Genomic DNA, 18,892 nt, shown 5'->3' with positions numbered 1-18,892 from the left:
AATTATTTAAACAGTTAAATGGTGTCACTGTTGGTAAGTTAGACGTTGATGTTCTGTTTTTAGGTTAATATCTTATTTAATCTGTATATAGGGCCAGTCACAATTTCCTAAAGAACAAGGATGTCGATGTCTGCCAAATATGCACCTCATGGCATGAACCCCTAAAGAGGCTTTTAATTACCAGTATAAATATATTAAAAATAAGGCAAATTGTGTGCTTGTAAATGTAGAATACAAATCATAATCTGATGGGGACATGAAATCAAAGATTTCATAGTAGAACTGAAAGGAATTCCAGCCTTTCCTTAGTAGTTACACCTCTGTGGGGTCCCAAGGTAGTATACAGATCAGTCTGACACCCAGAATCTTTGGGAACTTTTCTTGCAATACAACACTGCTGACATCCCGGGAACAGGCGATGGACATCTCAAGTACACACTGAAGGAGTAAATTTTGACAGAGGCTTATATAGGTTATGAGCCAGCTCATCACTGCACAAGCCATTCCCAATGACACCTTCTCCCGTCACCACAGCAGACCACTAGCTACCACAAGGGCAGGGGTACTAGAAGAGAAAGAGACGCTGAGCGCACAAATGCAGCCCCCCACCTCCTGGTGTGGAAGTGCTCGTCTTTGGGTTCCCATATGATGACTCTCTTCTTGAATTCTTGGTACCCTGTTGCTTGTGGCTTCTGCCTTTGAGCACGGAGAGGTCTCATCTCTCCAGTTCGCAGCATCAGGCAACCATCACAGTTCAATGAAGGTTAAGAACTGCAATTCTCTTTCCCCAGTCACAACAGGGAGCCTATTATTAGAGGAAACCCTGGGTGTTAGTACGATGAAAACACTATCCAGGAGACTACAGGGAAAGGGAACACGGACAAAGGTGAGCTTGACACAGTGGCAGAACTCAGACCTCCACTCCTTTAACTGGAAGCCAGGATAGGCCAGTGCATTTCCACTGGAGCATTCCTCATTGGATGCTTCTTGCATCAGGCAAGTTTTGCTTGGGGTGGGGGGTGGTGTAGCTAGGAAAGAGCTAAATTTGTCCATCCTTATGTTCATACTTTAGGTACTCACGCTCAAACAGATATTATTGAAAACTACCCAGTCCTAACCATATGAGGAATGCCTTGGTACAGCTGCTTTTAGTTAAAACTAAGGGTGATGGTGGGTAGAAGAAGAGGATAAATGTTGATCACATGGCCACTTTAAGAAGTCAGACAGAAACGAAAGAGTCATAAACCACCGGGAAGTGACTTCTTTCCTATCATTGTTAGATTAAAAACATTCACACTTCTCTGTGAGTTTCATGTCAAAAAGAAACTGATTTACCCAACTGACTTGAAAACTTATGTCCACACAAAAGCCTGCACATAAATGTTTATAAGAGCTGTATGAAATCACCAAAAACTGGAAGCAGTCAAATTGTCTTTCAACAAGTGAACGGATAAACAAACTGTGTGGCACATCCATGAAATGGAATAATATTGAGTGATAAAAACAAATGAGCTATCAAACCACAAAGACATGAAGGAACCTTAAATGCATATTGTTATGTGAAAAAAAAAAGTTCGAAAAGGCTACATACTGTAAGATTCCAATTACGTATATGGAATTCTGTAAAAGGCAAAACTACAGAAACAGTAAAAAGATCAGGGGTTGCCAGGAGCTCAGGGAAAGGGAGAATCATGAATAGGTGAATCACAGGTGATGTGTAAGCCAGTGAAACAATTCTTTTTTTCCCACAGTATCTGTTATATACTTTTTTTTTAAGTTTTACTTCAAGAGCTTTTATTTACAGTTATTACAAAATATTAGCTATATTCCCTGTGCTGCGTAATACATCCTTGTAGCCTATTTTACACCCAATAGTTTGTACGTCCCACTCTCCCACCTCTATATTGGCCCCTCTCCCCACTGGTAACCACTAGTTTGTTCTCTGTATCTGTGACTCTGCTGCTTTTTTGTTATATTCACTGGTTTGTTGCATTTTTTAGATTCATATAAGCGATATCATACAATATTTGTCTTTCTCTGCCTGACTTATTCAGTGAAACTATTCTTTATGATATCCTACTTGTTCGACATTATCCATTTGTCAGAACCCATGGAACTTATAGCACAAAGAGTGAACTTTGATGTATGCAATTTGAAAAAAACATTTAGGAGGTCAGGGGATCCCAGTAAGGAATGCAGACTGTAAGAGACTATAACTATATTTCAAATGTATGAAACAATCTCACTGAAGGGAGTCAGGCTAAAAAATGCTGACCTAAGTAATTTGGAAATGAATGGAGTCTACAAGACCAAAAGCAAAAGGACCTGAACATAAGCACAGTGCTCTAGATGATAAAATTGTTTCATGGGGGTACAGGGTGATAATTCTGATACTGCTATACATGTATATTGAAGTTGAACAATGAAGTAAATGGCCAATGTTGGGAGCCAGGTTTCTCCTCTTGGACTCACAGTTTACAGATAAGCAAAGGAAGGAGGCTAGAACGAGCCCTGGGGTAAAGTTCATCAGGATGAACTCATGTTTAGCTCAACAGATGGATGGTTACATATAGATATGTGTATATACACAGGTTAGTAGTTACACATATATTTCTTTGCGCTCTCAGCTGCAAAGGCCTAAAAGAAATGACACCCTAATAGCAATAAGCACACCTTAAGCCTACATATTTGATTCTAACACCATTCTCCAATAAAAGGAACCAGGATTTATCGGGGAAAGAGCAGAATGAAGAATTAGGAGGGAAATACAGAATGAGCCTGGAGCATCTCGCGGTGCTAAAAAATAAGGAAGTGATAAACAAATAAAACACACACACACAGACACTACACCCACACACATACACAATAATGGGAATATGTCAAAGGTGCACAGAAGACAACTAAAAGCTCCTCATGGCCAAATTTGGAACAATATGACCAAAAGGAAAGTATAATTGGATTATAACTCAAAGTGTAAAATAAGTATCTATGAATCTATACTGATATAAATAAATGATTGATTAAATTAATAAAGGGGGAGAAGAGGCAAATTTCCTAAGCAGAAGAATTCCAAGTAAATTATAGAGATACTCTGCCCTCAAGAAGGGGGAGCATAACTCCCCACTCCTTGAGTGTGGGTTGCCCGTGGTGACTTCTTTCCAAAGAATACAGCACAGAAAGGGAAAAAAAGAGTAAGTTTAGAGTGAAGCACCTGGCTAATACTATCTAAGTCAGGTGATCAAAGTCAATGTTAACAGAAAATGGCATTCTACCTCTGTGATCTTAATGCCCAGACCAATAACCCACCTAATCACAGGAAAACATCGGACGCTAGAGGACTAGCGTGTAGACCACCAGAGCAGTGCTCCTCAAAACTGTCCAGGCCATCAAAAGCAAGGAGGTCTGAGAAACTGCCACCGCTAAGAGCAGCCTAGACAGTCATGGACAACTCAGTGAAATGTGGTGGCTGGATGGGATCCTGGAACAGGAAAGGGATATTAGGTGAAAAAATAAAATCTACTAGATATTTTAAAGACATAAAAAGTTGGAGAAAAAAAAGAAAAAAGGGACTGTTACCATAGAATAAACTGACAATGGGGCCTTCGGCTCCATTTATATAAGTCCAAATTTCCAATACATTTCTTCACATTCCTCCTTTAGTCCATTAGAAAGGTGGAGAGGTGGAAGCAGGATTTAGCTAATTGTAAGCAGTGAAGTGGCTAATCTCCTTCAATCCTGTCTCCCCGAACGAGAAGGCTGTAGAAGGCAATACCATGGTCCTGACAGTCCTAGAGCTGCCAATCCAAAGCTGTATTCTTCTAAATTTCTAAGTAGGACCAGACGACAGTCATATGAGTCTCAGTGGCCACGACAGGCTGCCAAGACTGGCTTATCCACTGCAGTGAGGGTGCTGAGGGAGTGCACTTGTAAACCCAGCACCCAGCACGCATCTCAGCAAGTTTTATGATGATGTCAAGTTTCCACATTTTCAGAAATTCTTTTGAAATAAGTCCTTAACTTTTCTCATGAACACGCAAAGGAAAACGAGCGGCAGTTTTATTTTCTGTAACATGTATCTTTAACCAACAGGTGTGGCTATATTTATTAGGCTTTATGATTTCTTCTATAAAGGACTTGGGAGTGTGGCCCTATAAATTTCAAATTCCTCTAAGAGTATATCCCCAGGTGTTTTATTGAAATGGACAGAATAGAAACTAAAAATGAACATGAGGCAAAGAACTAAAATAGCAAAGGGGAAGGAAATCATGCTTCCCAACCTTTCAAAATAAGAACAATTAGGTTCATGGCAGGATTTTTAAGTCTCTTAAATTATTAATTCAGGAAAAGAACATTTTAAATTATTTTCTTTTCACTAAGTATGTATCTCCATTAAAAAACAAAATTCAACCAAGTAAATTTAAAGATCTAATTGGCTTTATTCAAGAGTCCTGAATAGGGTAGCAACCCATCTAACAAAGAGAAGGGGGCTCCAGGAGCTGTACAAAACGGAAGGCTTTCATAGGCAGAAGGAAGGAGGGACGAAGAGATTGAAGGCAAGCTCATCTTCCCTTAGGGGAAGGCAGGCGGTCTTCTCTAGTAGATGACCTCACTAGTGTTGATCAGGAAATTCCAGGTTGACTGGTTTAAAATTCTACTCCCGGCTGAAACTGCAATTATTATAGGTTAGGTATTAAGTCTTGCTGGGGCTTAGCATGACTCCATTTGGGGCCTGATGCTTCTTTTTAACACTTCAAACTCCTTGATACGAAACTTCATCATGCTCATTGCAAAAATATATTCTTTTGAAATATTCTGTGTCATTTAAGGAGTGAACTTTGCTGAGTTTGTGTTAAAACTAACAAGGAATCAAGTAAAATGTCTTTCAATGGAACAGCTGGCAATTTCTTTGCTCTTCAGTTTTCGAGCACAGTTAAAGCCACCTGTGGCCATAAGCATCTTGTCTGTGGAACACTCTGCATGGTGAACAGTGTTTGCATGGCTCTTCAACGGTTCTTTCCCTGTCTACAACCCCAGGGGATGTCACCGGCATTTGGGATGAAGCCTAAATCACGACTAAACAAAACCCTCTACTCTGCAAGGCTACAGTAGTGTAAAATAGTCACAGCTCCTGCAACTACAACTGGAAAAGTCCAAGGATCCAATTGTGAAATGCCCTGGGAACTACAGAGAGCTCTTTGGGCATTTATAACAGGTATCTTTAAATTCATTTTAAAACTCATCCATCACTCCTTTAGTCACTTAAAAAAAATTACAAGCACCTATTATGTTCCGGGTACTGTTTTAAGGGTTGGAGGGGAAAAAGACAAAAATATATGCCTTCACAGAGGTAAGAACACATATAAATTTATCTTATACTTTTTAACACTGATTAGTGTTTCATTGAATGGGTATTCATGACATAATCATTCAGTCTGCCATTGATGGGTATATAGGTTTTTTCCACCATTTTTTTTTCTGTTACAAATATTGCTACAATGAGTCTTCTGTGTATATACTGATGCACCTGTATGACTAAGCAAACAAGTTAAATTTCTAGAAGCAGAACTGCTTGGCCAAAGGATTTGTGCATTTTAAGTGTTAATAGATACTCCCAGGTTGCCCTCTTAGAGATACCACCCCAGTTTATACCACCAGCAGCACGAGTTGAGAACCCCTCACCACAGACATATTTAAAACGCAGAAGAATGGGCCACAGAGGACTAGAGCTGCACTAAGACCAGAAAGATCACCTAATCCAACCCCTCAGCAAATGAAAATGCTTTTTCTGGGTGAGCAGCCACACTGTTTATTTCAAGGTTGCTCTGTGACAGATGTATCCCCAGCTCAAATTTACAAGTTCCAGATGAAGGTGGCTTGTCTTTCAACACAAGTCATCTTTCATTGGGTTGATCATGAGCCTCCCAAGGGCAACATGCTACTTAGCACTCTAGGTTCTGGACGTGCCTGGGCATCATAAAGTCCCAGAAGAAATAAGGACAGATAGTATTCTTTCATTATTAGCAGACATATTTCATGTCTTATATTGAGGCATTTCTCCCGCATATGAACATATTTCATTCCTTCAGGGAGGTAACAGTGGGGACATTTCATATTTTAATTCTTTGGCTAAACCCTTTTATTTTGAGGAACCGATTAATAAAGAAGAAATCTCTGCATAAGGTATGGTTATTTCTATTAAGGTAGGTGTCTGACATAATTATTACTAGATGTTAGCAAAATATTTAATACCAATATTCTTACGTGCTACTTCTGGAACACTTGACAAATGAAAAGATTTCTTTAAGCTGATCAAAAAAAAATAGACTCACTTTGCTTTGGATGAGATAGAGTCCCTTAATTTTTCTTAATAGAGTAAATGTTTATTCACAAGTCAGGAAGTCAAGCTCTTGCCTTTCCCGAAGCTCAGTAAACTGACAGATGCTCCATATCCAAGTACCTTTCTAGATATTCTAGCTTTCCATGGGAGCTATTTCAAGGCCATAATTCTACAGGCAGGTAGAATGCTGGTGAGTGTGCTGGAAACTAATTTCTCTGCCCCCTTCCCCCTTTTCTCTCTGCCCTGCCATCCTTCGCTTCAGCCCCCCCTTCCATCCCTCCTTCTACAGTATCATGAGGTCTTCTCTCATATTCCAGGGACCGCCTCGCATCTTCCTTCACTCTCTCTAATTTTGTCCTGTCCTCCTCCACCCCTTTCCACCCTCCAAGCCCTACTCTCCCACCACCAGTGTCCTTGCTCCTAAAACCAGCACTGGTCCTCAGCTCCTACAGCCTCCTCCCTCTAACTTCTCACCCTGCTGCCTTAACGCCTCCCTCTATATTTTACTTGGTCTCCAGTCACCAGTCACCCTCACACTTTTCCATTAACAGGAGCACATCTGTGACTTTCTTGACCTCAACTTGTCAGTTACCTACAATTCTGAGCTTCCAAATCACTGTTTTTGTTTCACAGAGTGTTAATACAATCTCACTATTACTGTGGGCTCAAACTTTCCCCCTTGAAAGGCTCTATTTTCAGTAGTCCATTTTGACAGAAAGTGGCAGAGTGTCAAGGGCCATCTATTACATTTCAATTACTTTAAGTGGAAATTTAAATGAAGCCAAAAAGTCATAAACCTGAAGTGTTGAATTTCAACCACTATGGGAAGGAAAAAGGAAAAGCTAGTGGTAACTACCCTTGATAGAAAAAACTCATTTTTTTGAGAATCAAAAGCAAGATCTTCCCAATTTCCAAGTTCCTTTCTTATATTCGAGTTCCTTTCTTATCAAAAGTGAAATAATTAGAAAGTCCCAACTACTGGCATAGGTATTTCTTGAGAAGTAGAAGTTGTAACCATGGTGACCATACTGCAATGAGATAGGTACTTAAGTAACTTAAGTAAACATATCACATATTCACAAATGGTGCGGTTGCTATGGAAAACAGTATGGAGGTTCCTCAAAAAATGAAGTCAGGACCTCAAAGATTGTACTTACACTCGCATGTTCATTACAGTATTATTCACAATAGTCAAGATGTAGAAACAACCTAAATGTACATCAATGGATAAATGGATAAAGAAAATGTGTTTTATTCATACAACAGAATATTAGTCAGCCTTAATAAAGAAGGAAACTGTGACACATACTACAACATGGATAAACCTTGAAGACATCATGCTGAGTGAAATAAGTCGCAAAAGGATAAATACTGCATGATTCCTCTTGTATGATGAACCTAAAGTAGTCAAACTCATACAAGCAGAAAGCAAAATGGTGGTTGCCAGGGGGCTGCGAGGAGGGGGATATGGGAGTTGTACCTATTCAACAGGTACAACGTTTCAGTCATGCAAGATGAATACGTTCCAGAGATCTGCTGTACACCATCGTGTCTATAGCTAACAGTACTGTATTGTACACTGAAAAAATTATTAAGAGGCTACCCTCATGTTAAATGTTCTAACTACCAAAAAAAAAAAACTGACACTCACCAGACTTCTTTGGCTACTGCTGAAAGTCAAACGAACAAACGTCAATGTTTGCTATTTTTCTGATAACGAGATGTGCTAGGATGAGGATGTGCACTTATGAATAAATGTACATATACACACAGCTGGCCTAGCCCCAGGAGCCAGTGCACCGTTAGAGGAAAGGGAACAGGAAAGCACCAGCCAATGGCATCTGCCTCCTAGTCCCCAGTCCCAGCAGAGGCCAGGCAGGGTTAAGGGAGCCCAGGACACTGGGGAAGCATCCCGTCTACCTCAGTTTGGCCATATGGTCCCCTGGTTTAACCAAGACTTCAGCAGAAACAACTCCCATGACCTTTCAGCCTCCTATCTCTTCCCTTTCAATCCTGCCCTTTCCCATTCCAACCCTCAACTGCTTTTTCTACCCTATCCCAGAAAAAAAGAAAAAACCTATAAAACTGTAGCTATCCACCGATGTTTTAAAAGACAGGTACCATACCCATAAGCACATGCCCCACCCTCCATTTACATAAACAAACATATGCTGATTTGAATGAATGAAGATAGACAGATATCAGATCTGCATAGATACAAAACAAAAAGGAAAGAATTAGAATAATAAAAATGAACATATTGATGCTCTATAAAAATATAAAGCTAAATACTGGGAACTAGATACTATTGACATTATTACTAGTATAAAATGAGGTGAAAAGAAAACTGGTTTCTCCAATAATAATCACCCTTAGAAAATAATCACCTTACAAAGCTATTAATAGGTACACTTTGCTCACAGAGCACATTTATAAAGTAGTATCCTAAATCAAATTATTAAGGTCGAGTCCCCACTTTTTGGCCAACATTTTGCTTCTTTGCTCATTCATCATTACTTAATAAAAACTCACATCCTCTACTTCTCACCAATCTACCAGTTCATTTGACAGATTCTGCTATGTACCAAAAGAAGAAAATTATGTCTATGAGCAATGCAGATTTTTGCTTAAAGATGTGGTTTTTAGGAGCAAAGCGTTTCTGAAATCAGAGTTTTCCAGCAGTGAAATACTCACAGAACCAAGTTAACAGTTTACTCTAAAACTGCCATTATGTTATTTCAAAGGCAGACCACTCCTATTTGTTTTCTGTTTTCGTAGTCTCAGGTCTAAGCTGAGTCTAAACACTAACAGATTAACACAGAGAAGGGGATGTGGGGTGCAGGTGATGTTCTGTTTTTACCTGGATGCTCACCACCTGGTGTATTCAGTTTGTAAAATTTCATCAAGCTATAATCTTATGATATGTTTATTTTTTTGTATCTGTGTTATACTTCAATATAAATTATATACAAATATACAAAAGTTTTGTGTTTGTATTATATTGAGTTTTTAAAAGTAAACATGCTATCTTCACATAAAGATACAAGAGGCCTAGACAGCTCCGTGGATATGACTTACCAGCAGCCTATCTGGTCATGCAGCATGCAGGATCTTAGTTCCCTGACCAGGGATCGAAGCCGTGCCCACCCCTGCAGTGGAAGCATGGAGTCCTAACCACTGGACTGCCAGGGAATTCCCATGGTTGCTGCTTGAAACCAAGAAAGGGTACGTTCAGGGACCCAATCTTCTGCCCTGGAAGTCCATTTTTATTTGTGGGGGCATGTACAAGCATAATAAACAACCATATCTTTTTTCCCCCAGTTTTATTGAGATACACTTGGCATATAACATTGTATAAGTTTAAGGTACACAATGTGTTGATTTGTTACATTTATGTACCCTAAAATGATTACTTCCTTAACCTTAGCTAACCTCTCCATCCTGTCACATAATTACCATTTCTTTTCTGTGGGGAGAACATACAAAATCTACTCCCTTAGCAATTTTCAAGTAGATGATACAGAATCATTAACTATAATCTGTACATTAGATCCCCAGAACTTATTCATCTTACAACTGGAAGTTTAGACCCTTTGAAGAATATCCATTTAATAATAATCCAACAGCTGGGTTTTGCTCTCATGTTGCTTGGGGGTAGGGCTATGGCTAGACCTTGCAGAAGAAAACTGCTCTGTTACCACAGCAATCCCCAGGAGACTCTGCTCAGCCATAACCAGCTGTGCCCATCCAGCTATCACGCAGTTCAAGTTCACGGACGTCAGAGTTAGCTGCTACAACCTATTTACAAAGCCACATACCTGCTGTCTCTCTCTGTGTAAATCCCTTCCCTTCCCCTCCTCCCCCAGGATACCTCAACTGGACCTCTAGAGCCCATTTCACCACTGGTTCTTCCCTTCTGCCTTCAAACAAGCACATATACCCTTACTGACTCTACTGACCTTTCAATTGTCTCTGTCCTTATACTTTTGATTGCTTGCCTCTGAATCAGCCAATCTCTTTTGACCCATCCCAATATTCTCCGGTTTCTGTTTGGGTATCTAGACAGTTCCAGGGAAGGTGATTCCCCTCCTGCTACCTCGAGGGATGGATGGGGCACATGGCCTGAGCCAAAGTTGAAGCCATGATCAATTTTTTGTTGTTGTTGATGTACAACTCAAAGAATTTTGAAAAACTATGTGTCCCCTCACACATTTTTAGGTTGACATCTAAAATCTTTCATTATCAGTTTTAGATGATTGCAAAATAAATCTTTTTTTTATTTTTTGGCCACACCCCACGACATGGGGAACTTCCCCAACTAGGGATCGAACCCGTGCCCCTGTAGTGGAAGCACGGAGTCTTAACCACTGGACCACCGGGGAAGTCCCAAAGATTTTTGTGTGTGTGTGTGGGGGGTCATGTCGTGTGGCATGCGGGATCTTAATTCCCCAACCAGGGATTGAACCTGTACCCCCTGCATTGGGAGCCCAGAGTCTTAACCACTGGACCACAGGGAATTCCCCTCGAAAGAAATATTCTTGTGTAACTTTTGATATTTTAAAATAAAATTGTTAATTTATTCTTTTATGTGTACACAATAGAATCTAAATAAAATGGCAAGTGGTTTCCAACATCTAAAATAGATGAATGAGCTCTTCTGTAACAGGCCAAATTTTCCACTGTTCTTTTTATCACTTAAAAATTGTATTTCTGGGCTTCCCTGGTGGCGCAGTGGTTGAGAGTCCGCCTGCCGATGCAGGGGACGCGGGTTCGTGCCCCGGTCCAGGAAGATCCCACATGCCGCGGAGCAGCTAGGCCCGTGAGCCATGGCCACTGAGCCTGCGCGTCCGGAGCCTGTGCTCCGCAACGGGAGAGGCCACAACAGTGAGAGGCCCATGTACCGCAAAAAAAAAAAAAAAAAAATTGTATTTCTATCCTATTTCTTCCCCAGAATTTGATCACAATGTAATGTTCTTTTTGCTATTATTAAGTAAGCTATTATTCATCTGTGCAATAAAATATGTCTATTATTTGAGATTTGTTGTGACTGTAAGGCTTTTCTGCATTGCTATTACTACAATTATTGTTAGTAAAAATTTGATCAAAAAAATCTAAATATGTGAAAGGTTTTGATAAATAATGACTGAACATAAATAGTGAAGTTGTATTGGAAAGGTATTTTTTAATGACATGGATGTGGCTTTTTAATATTTTAATGAGTTCATAAATCCATGGATAAGTATTACTAATTTTGAGAAATAGTTTCCAGAATTAAATCTTTTGTTATTTTTTTTTCTTTTTATGCAAGTGCTGAAGCTTCATTCATATAAACAGAAAAAAAGGAATTTCATCGCAGAAATTAATATTTTATTATTATGTGCACAAGTTATATACCTAAAATCACACAGTGGTCTATAAAAAACTATTTTTAACGATCGGTTGGTAGGTCAGTTAGAGTTTTTCTTTAATTTTGTTGGAAACAAAGACTTGGAAATCACATGTCCTGCTAATAGGCTTGTTTCCCAGTTAGAGTCATTTACTCTCTCAATTTTGGGGAATTATACCAAAAAGGCTTTACCTAGATAGCAAGTGACTATTAATTATACTAGTTATTCTTTCTCTGAAAGATACTTTATTTAAACCTGATATACCCTGATATACTGTAGAAAATACTGCTAATTTCTTTTTTTTTTTTTTTTTTTGCGGTACGCGGGCCTCTCACTGTTGTGGCCTCTCCCGTTGTGGAGTACAGGCTCCGGACGCGCAGGCTCAGCGGCCATGGCTCACGGGCCCAGCCGCTCCGCGGCATGTGGGATCTTCCCAGACCGGGGCACGAACCTGTGTCCCCTGCATCGGCAGGCGGACTCTCAACCACTGTGCCACCAGGGAAGCCCAAATAGTGCTAATTTCAATAAAACATTACCAATATATTTTTAAAATAAAATATTTATCACATGCCTTAAATTTATTTCATAGAAACCTTGGAACAGCAGATTTTACTCACTGAATTTATAGGAAATGTCTGTCATATAATCATATTGCTTCCTGAAACAAGGTCATGAGTTCCTCTGGGCACTTAAGGTCACAGTGAATTCACCAGATTCCCCTTTTCCCACACAAGCTGTAGGTCACTCTTCCTCCACAAGGTCCCTCTATTAAAGAAAATATTTGTAAAAGGGGCCCAACCCCTTTTCCCCATGCCGTCTCCACCATTTCCCACTGACGGACCTGAAATGTGTCCTTTTAAATCCTTTTTGCGATTGGCACGGTCACTCCACTCTCATGCATTAATCGTTCCTTAGACCCTCTCAACTGTTCCACCTTCTGATCGAATCGAATCGAATCTACCTTCTAAAATCTAATATTGTAGATCCTATGACCACTGTACGTATCTAATTAGAGCTGACTGACCTTTTAAGCATTTTTCCCCCAAAGGGGAATCCTTGATGAATTACACTTCTTTTGAATAGCTGATCTTTACAAGAAGCTCTAAGTTTGGGTTCCACACATTTAAAAGTTTGTATTATCAGATTAATCAGTAGAAAGCATTAATTATGGGATTGCCCTGGCAGTCCAATGGTTCAGACTTCCAGTGCAGGGGGCTCAGGTTTGATCCCTGGTTGGGGAACTAAGATCCCACATGCTGCGTGGTGCAGCCAAAAAAAAATAGTAATAATTGTCCCACTGTTTTCAATAGAACATAAGGGAGAGAAGGAATCATTTTCTTCACATATACAAAGACCATTCAGTCATGAACAATTTAACTAAAAGGAAAACATTAACTTGGGTTTGAAATACGTCATTTCTCTCATTCCTGAAACACAAAGGCCTAGTTCCCTGAGATCAAAACTCAGAATGCCATTTTTCTTGATATTGGTCTATTTTATCTTCCATCTTTGTCACCTACATGGGCTTTTTGTTGTTGTTGCTTGTTTTTTATCAAAGCACCAGCCCGTAGACTAATATGAAGCTTCAAATTCCTATACTGTCTCTAATCTCAACATAAACCTAAGATTTCAAAGCGTGAGTCAGTGCTTCCCTAGCTCTTGATTTTATTAGTTTTGATTGCCGAAGATTAGCCAGAGGAAGATTACTGTGAAATTTCCTTCGAAGGTCAACCCATTTCTTGGGTGACCTGCTCAAAAGAAGACATATGGCTCATTCAAATCCAATAGCTCCCAGAGGAAGGAACTTTTCCATAAAATAGCCTGGTTTTTCAGCAACTATCACACGAACTTTTCCAAGGGAGTAAACCCAATTTACTAAGAATTCTGACAATTTTGAAGGAACAGTTGCCAATGATATAAACTGACATAACTGGACATAAAAGAATGTCTTCTGAAGGTTATCAGATATTACAGATGGTTGAGGTTCACAGGTGAGAAGATGACAAGGTGATATAAAAGTGCTGCAATAGTAATCCTGACAAACAGGAAAAATTCTTGAATTCATTCCCCACCCCAGCTAAGGTCTAAATTTTGCTCCTATGACACAATACATTATTTCACAAAATAATAATTTTTAAAATTTTTATAAAAAGCAGAATGATCTCTCAAATCAACAAATGTGCTGCATCTGAATTCGCAGGTTCATACTGACTGCCAAGGGGACTGCTCTGAGCACCTTTGAGCTAGCACTAGACTGTAACTGAGTCAGATATTGCAATGTAAGACTTCCTTTGGTAAGACAGGTATAAGTAATTACTGGGCTTTCACGCTATGGATTTAGGTACCAAAGATGAATCAGGAAATGAAGAACATAAACTTTAAAATTCTGCAACTAGGAACCAGAGGAACGGTGACATTTGTTGTTAGTAATTGGCAGTTTTATCAAAAAGAAGGTGAAGATGATGATCTCAGTTTTAATGTGAGATGGGTATCCTGGCAAGGTCTACACGTAACTGGGACTCCAGGAAGGAAGAGGAGGTAGAGTGGACACGAGCTTTTTGTCTGCCCTGAATCTCTTTAGGCAACTAACCCTCCCCCATTCCTAATCCCCATGATTCAGTAACTAACTCTACTCCCAGGATTCAGGAGTCCACCATCCCCTTGGTCACAAGTGACTGGGGTAGGGACAGGGTTGCCAAGTTTAGCAAATAAAAATATACAATGCTCACTTAAGTCTGAATTTCAGAAAAATAAAGGATTAATCGCTTGGTAGAAGCATGTCTCAAATATTACAGAGGACTTTTAAAATACTTTTTAAATGATTCTTTGTTTATCTGAAATTAAGTTTTAACTGAGAGTCCTATATTTTATCTGGTAACCTTACTTAAGGAAGAAAAGGTGACATGAGCCAGCCAATCAGAATTGGTACTGGGACTCCTGGGCAAAGGTTTTCTTTTTCCTCCAAGCTCTCTAATCAGAAGGACAATAAAAAGCTAGCACTGTCTCTGGCTACATTTCCCACCACTGAGTGGGAGACTGTCTAGGTATGAAGCCAATACAGAGAAAAGCATAGCCAAGAAAGCAAGAAAAAGGGACATTCCTGGAGGCATCATTTGAATCCCAAAACTGAAGCATGCCTGAAGTCAGACTCACTCCCTTAAATTTCCGAATAATACAGACCAACACATTTTTTTTTGTTTGTTGGCATAAATTAATGCCAAATTAGATTTGCATTTCTTCTATAACTTGACAGCTAAGAGTCCCAACTGAACAAGGCTGGAGGTTTTCACAGGCATCTATGTTGATGGGACCTGCCAGTTACGGCAGGTTCTTGAACTGAAGGGCCCCCTTGAGCTTCTAGATCTGGGATAGTCACATTTTGGGAGGCTTATGGTTGATCTTGTTATAGCAAGAAAACTACATGTTTCAGGCAGGCTTCTTGTGAATTTCACGGCCCTTTTATCCCTCAGCATCTGTTTCTCCTCCCTGACTTTATAGCCCTGCTCTGTCTTGACCTCCAGCTTTTGGAGACTTGCCAGCTTCCAACTTCTGACCTGGCTTTGATTTGCTCTTTCATCTTGACCTTCTGCCTCAGTATTCTCTGAATATAAAAACTGTCCTTTCAACTTGCTTCAGATTCCTTTTTCTATTTTTCTCCTTGGTTCTCCTTATCCTGGATCGTTGCTGTTTTTTTATAAATCCACCATTGCCCATAATCTGATTCTGTGAAGAATACTAGCCCTAATTCAGGGACAGAAAAGGATTCTAGAGGTCCAAGCACTGAAAAAATTAAATGTCCCTTCTATATAATTCAAGATAAAAGGGGAAATAGAGGCCACCTAATACAAGTCTACTCCTTTTTAAGAAGTTTTGTTTTGTTCTGTTTTAAAGATCTTTATTTTATTGTGGTTTTTTTTCTTTCTTTCTTTTTCTTGGCTGTGCCACACAGCTTGTGGGATCTTAGTTCCCCTGGGCCATGGCAGTAAGCACACTGAGTCTTAACCACTGAACTGCCAAGGAATTCCCAAGAAGTATTTTTAAAGGAAGGATTCACACAGAACTTTTTGAATCCCAGTCTTTAAAGCTGGGCAGCATTGAGCAAGTTACTGAATCTTTCTATGTTCCAGGATCATAGAGCAAAAGTGAAGAAAATAATTCTCCCCCTGCATAGTGAGGATGAGGGGAAATACTGGCCATGAAGAGTCTACTCTCTGGTAGCCATTCAATAAATGTTAGTTTGACTTCAGTTTCACAACTTGCTTCAGCTCTAATGGTTTTCCTTCATTTAAGTGATTGTTCCTTGCAAAATGTATAGATGAGAAAGAACTCAATACCCAGAAGAGATTAAGAATTCCTACAGGGGCTTCCCTGGTGGCGCAGTGGTCGAGAGTCCGCCTGCGATGCAGGGGACACGGGTTCGTGCCCCGGTCCGGGAAGATCCCACATGCCGCGGGGCGGCTGGGCCCGTGAGCCATGGCCACTGAGCCTGAGCGTCCGGAGCCTGTGCTCCACAACGGGAGAGGCCACAGCAGTGAGAGGCCCGCGCACCGCAAAAAGAAAAAATAAAATAAAATAAAACTTTTCTTACAGACTCACTACTTTGGTAGTGCACATGCTTAACTTTAGTCTATTCAGTAATCTAGAAATGCCCCAATTTTATGTCCTATGGAATGACATTCTTTAAATGTCACCTACTTCTTCAAGTAGGTTGCCTGGCTCCAGCCCCATGCGGCTCCAGCATCCACAGCTGGGGCTCCAGCCTCCACTAACAGACTCAGCCACGTCCCAGCCTGAAGGCCGCATCAAGCCAAGGGCAGTAGCACATGATCATGGCCGTGGCTCAGCAAGCTCAGCTATTCCTGCTGCCAACTCCACTCTGTCCTCGTCCAGTCCTAATGGCTAGTTTCACAGAATGGAGAGAGGGACCAAGTGAAACTGTTCCCTTCCCAAATTAGTGTGAAAGACACTGTATGATGGCTTACTTAACAACTGTGCCCTACCTTATTATTCCACGTAATCCTCTATTACAGAGGTTGGAAAGCCAAACGCTTGCTTTTCCAACTTCCTTTGTTACTTGTGGTAGCCACGTGACATAGTTCTGGCCGATGAAACACATTCGGAAGTCTGCTGGTGCAAGTGAGGGAAGGAGGGGTCTGGGAAAGCTGATTTCTTGCTACTCTGGCTCCCAGTGTCTGGCCTTGAATTTTGATGTGATGGCTGAAGCCAGAGAAGCTCTCTTGCAACTGTTAAACAGCAAGATAAAGAACCACACGCCAAGGAGGGCAGAGTGGGAAAACAGAAACAGCTTCAAAGTTATAGTGACATTTTTAAGAAATGTTCATGATATTGTGGCTAGTTTTCTAGAAGTCCTTATCTTTTAGTGATGCATACTGAAATATTTATACATTAATACTATGATGTCTATAACTTGCTTCAAAACAGCCCAGTGGGGGCTGCTGGGAAAGTGAGTATAGGTATAGATGAAACAAGATCAATCATAAATAGATAACTATTGAAGACAGACATACATGCATCTTCTCTCTACTTCTGTGTGTGTTTCAAATTCTCCATAATACAAAGACTGAAAGATTTAGCAGACACTGCTTCTGTGATCAAGTTCAACACTATCAGTTGACAATCACAAGGCTAACATCACCAGGTATTAATCATGTTGATATCATGTACCCCCCAATCTGATGCAGTGAGAAGGGCACTCCACCTCAGTGGTATCGTCCCCCAAACCCAAAATTCCAGGCTAAGTATGAGAAAACACCAGCCAAACCATATTGAGGAACGTTCTGCAAACAAACTAGTACTCTTCAAAAGGTGTCAAGGTCATGAAAAACAAATGAAGACTTAGAAAGAGACAAGAGGATCCTAAGGAGACATGAAGCCTAAATGCAATGTGGTAGCCTGGACTGGATTCTGGAACAGGACTAACACATTACTGGGAAAACCGATGAAATTCCAAATTCCAAACAAGCCTGTAGTTTAGTTAATAGAAATGTACCGATTTCTTACTTTTGACATATGTTCTTTAGTTATATAAGACATTAATGTTATGAGAAACTGGGGGAAGGGTATATGAGAACTCTTTGTACTTTCTTTGTGATTTTCCTGTGAATCTAAAATTAGTCCAATGTAAAAGGTTTATTTTTTAAAAGTCTAAAGGAGTCTGGATTCCCGATGGTATTACTGAAGCAGTGAACCAACACCAGCAGTGGCCTACCTCCAGATTTCTTGTTACGTGAGAAAAAGAAAACACATTTTAAAAAGTAAATGTCACTTAACTAGTCTGTTACTTGAGCTAAACAAATATGAACTGATAAAATGTGTTTATTGTTTGTCTAATGCGATTAGCTCTTGAATCCCACAGCTGAGAACAATGGTATTAAGTACCTCACAGCAACTGGGGCCAGTTCCTGACCCTCAGTGATGGCCAGCATCTGTCATTTCAGCAGAATTCACAGGACCAACACCCCACTCCACTCCCATCCCTAGTTTGGATAAGAGAAGGACAGGAAGTGAGAGGGAAGGAGTTGTCTCTGGGAACCTGCCTAAAGAAAACAACTAGTAAGACCCTTTAGTAAGTAGTTATGACACAAGATCAACACACAAAAAACAACAGCTTTCTTTTCAACTACATTCATCAACTATACATGAATTAGTAAATATAATGGAAAATAAATCTCACTCAAGTATCAACAAAGACTCTAAAATATCTAGGAATAAAACTACTAAAAATGAGCAAGATGCATATGAATAAAACTATAAAACTTCACAGGACATAAAAGACTTGAATCATTTAAAAAACACTATCATGTTCCTGGATATAAAGATGCTACATTGTAAAGATCTCAGTGCTTCCTAAATTAATCTACAAATTAAATACATTGCCAATCAAAGTTCCAATGTAAAACCTAAATCATATATATTACACAAAAAGGATTTGTATCCAGAATATATAAAGAACTCTCAAAACTCAAAGTAAGGAAAAAAAACACCATTTTTAAAATGAGCAGGGCTACCCTGGTGGCACAGTGGTTAGGAATCTGCCTGCCAATGCAGGGGACACAGGTTCGAGCCCGGGTCTGGGAAGATCCCACATGCTGCGGAGCAGCTAGGCCTGTGAGCCACAACTACTGAGCCTGCAAGTCTGGAGCCTGTG

This window comes from Leucopleurus acutus (assembly GCF_964270905.1).
Source record: "Leucopleurus acutus genome assembly, chromosome: 19".
NCBI classification, from domain to species: domain Eukaryota; kingdom Metazoa; phylum Chordata; class Mammalia; order Artiodactyla; family Delphinidae; genus Leucopleurus; species Leucopleurus acutus.
This window is presented reverse-complemented; position numbering follows the sequence as displayed.